The sequence below is a fragment of the Silurus aristotelis genome (genome assembly GCF_946808225.1).
Source record: "Silurus aristotelis genome assembly, chromosome: 4".
Taxonomy (NCBI): Eukaryota; Metazoa; Chordata; class Actinopteri; order Siluriformes; family Siluridae; genus Silurus; species Silurus aristotelis.
This window is the reverse complement of record NC_139577.1, coordinates 15,260,288-15,263,666: the sequence shown is the minus strand read 5'-3', so window position 1 is coordinate 15,263,666 and position 3,379 is coordinate 15,260,288.

The window sequence follows — 3,379 nt, the reverse complement described above, 5'->3', positions numbered from 1 at the left end:
ATATGAATCTTACTACTCATATTTATGCAGCACACTAATAATGGTGCTTATGACACTTGTGTTGAGGATATCCCACTAACATGATTTTAACCAATTAGGTCAATAGATGTTAGCTGAAACAATGCCATTACAGTTTTTCTCAGTTGCTTTGGAGCATTTCTCAGATCAGAAATGAAATTCTTAAAATTACTTGTTCAATCTCCACATCATTTAGTCATTTCTTGTTGCTTTGATCAAATTGCAAATGCTTTTGTACATTCATTTAATCAATTGTGTACAAATGTCTGCTGTTTCCCACATTATCAGTTGTTTGTCATGTTGACCAAAGTATATTTTACTGTTTGGGGGTGAGTCTTAACCCCCAAAACATCTCAGTGTCAGTTCATTGTATAAGTCATTGAATGCAAAATGGTTAAACCAGTTGTCATCTAAAATTTCTATTAAACTTTTTTTTTGTAAATGTGAATTGATGAATTGTGCAGATGAATCTTGAATGTCACTAATGAAGGAGCGTGTACGGCATCGGATCAACCAATAATCAACTAGTTCTATAAAACAGGTCAAAGGTGAATCTTGTGACCCTTCAATTGGAGAGTACACAGACAGCAAAACAAACAATTATACATTCTGAAAATGGATGAACAACTAAAAAACAAACGCTTGTACAGGAAAAGTGTGAATCCTGCCTGGTCTCTTGCAATCAATACAAATCAAATAAATACATTTGTGAAGCTGAAATTCAAAGATGCCAAACAGAAGGAAGTAAAAATTTTGTGCATTTCAGTCATTTTAATCTAAACCATAGTTTATATCAAGAAATGCTGAAACTGCACAATCATACTGACAACATGAATAAACATTTTGATGATCTTGTTTGTAAACAATGACAAAGGGACTTTTCATTCTGATGGGAATGACATGCTCATTGACACAAATACTTTTGAGAGATTAATGTAGGATTTTGAGAAAAGTACAGGCTTTTGCAAGAAATCCAATGTAGTTAGCTGTATGTACAAATTGTTTGAGAATGCATTTACTAGTTTGAAAATATCAAGAATGATTTGAGAAATGTTTTAAAGCAACTGAGAAAAACTGTAACAAAGCAAGAGTTCCTTGTGGTAAGTTTTTTCCCGAAACTGATTTTAGATCTATCATATTGTCGTAGTCAAGACCAAGACCAAAACAGCACTCCTCAAATTCGTCTGAAAAAGAAACATAACCCCAACAAGTCATTGCAAGAGTGAATTTTATATGCTGGAATTTTCCTTGTTTTATGAGCAAACAATTTAAAATACGCTGAAAATAACATTATTATTCAACTCTTAATTGCTATGTCTTATTATCCACCTAACACATTACCATCTTTGGGCAAGAAAAAATGCCAAACACTCGTTTACAATGCAGAAAACCTGTAAATACCCAAGATATTTCTTTAGCAGTCTGTGGACTTCCAATAAAACAATAATAGAATAATAAGTATTAAAAGAGTAATAATTAAACTGTACTTGGAATCCTGCTGCTCATAACCAGTCACTGTGAATTATGGACATTGGAGTTTTCACCAATATGTTTCACTGTTTAGTGAAATGTACAATAGTTTTGCTGTGTATTTGTTTCAAACCAAATTACATCCCATTTTTAATGATTCCGAGCAAAAACCTATATCAATGTGTCCAACGTTTGTTTGCTTAATTATGTCCGATGTTATAAGAATAAAGAGTTCTCGTACAAGTACTTTTTTTTTTTGCAATCATATCTTGAATTTCTGGCCATTTTTTATTAATTTTGGTGACATTTTTGTCACTATTGTTCATTTAGGACTAGCAGCAGTAATAAGTTATTTAGAATTAGAAATAAGTTACTGATTGCATTTTAAGCACAAAGTTTTACTTTTAATTACATTCATGGTGTTAACAAATAAATCAGACAATGCACTGGCAGGTTTAGTGATATTCCCCCAGTTCTAGTATACACTGGCCTTGAAATAAAATCCCAAGTCCTCTTAGTTTAAGACTAAGACAAAGCTGAGTCCAAATGCAATTAAGACTAAGGTAAGACCAAGACCTTTAAAAAAATGGCCTTAAGACCAATATGTAGGTACTACGACACTACTCTCCAATTATTCAGGCTTTTCTCTGTTCTTATACAGTATACACAGCATTCTTTCCTGACTGGTAAAGACTCTTGTTGAAATTTGATTTGAATAAACTCGTGAATGTCAGAATGTAAACAAAACCCTGTCTTCTGGGGAACAGGTACCAGTAAATTTTCAATATTCTAAAATATTTAAATCCAAATTTATGCATGATGTGTTTACACACTGTTGCCTGTATAGTATATCTTTACTTTACTAACATTAGACATGGGCTGATTTTATTTTGTACTTAATCTTTTTTATAATCTGTTTTTTTTAATACAGTATCTTTAAAGAATGATGTTACGTTCTACATTCTATACGATCACATTCATAAACATTCCATCAGATGAAACCTGTATGCCTGTATCTGACTCACTGAGCATTTTACCAAAGATATCAACATAAACAGTATTCAGATGTTGGTGTTACCATACACAATAATGTCTCGTGATATTTCTTTATTTACATTAACTACAAAGCATGAATGCTCTGTACATTATTTCTTTAGAATCTTCAATACATTTCTGTCGTGTGGAGTTGAGAGGATTATGGGCTCAATATCATTCAAGTGGTCAGTATTTATTTTTCCAAACCACTTAGTGTACTCTATATGTAAATTTTATTTTTAGTACTCAAGTTCATCTTTATCACCATCATCATGACTGTATTTCCCCTGACTTTTCTGCTAGCTCTGATAAAACAGCACTAAGTATAACTGGCCAGTCTAAAGTGCAGATTGGGGTCAAGTATAACTAATGCTAAGCAGACGTGGACAAATCTGATACTTCACCAGGGAAAAAAAAAAGATCCCACAATTTTCTCTGAAATAACTTGAAATGGAAAAAAGCGATTGGCATTTATCATTGTTTATTACACATTTTAGGAATAATAATAATAACCATGCTAAATTGTTGTTTGTTCTCATACCTCTCCTGTGATGTTAATAACTGTGTATCCATCATGAGGAGCACAATCTCCTGTTTCTGTTTGCTGAGGCCCACAGGCTCCTTTACCAACCTGGATATAACACCTGAGGTAAAAACACAGCACGTTCACACTCATACACACCTCCGGCTAGTTTAACATAGCCAGTCAACAGATGCTGAATCGCTGATGTACTGTTGAGTGGCTATGCTAAACTAGCCGTAGGTGTGATTGAGTGTGAACGTGCTGTGTTTTTGATGTTCTCTGTGACATGAGTAACGGTAAGGTGTTTACCTTTTTATTTTTAGGTAATGGAAA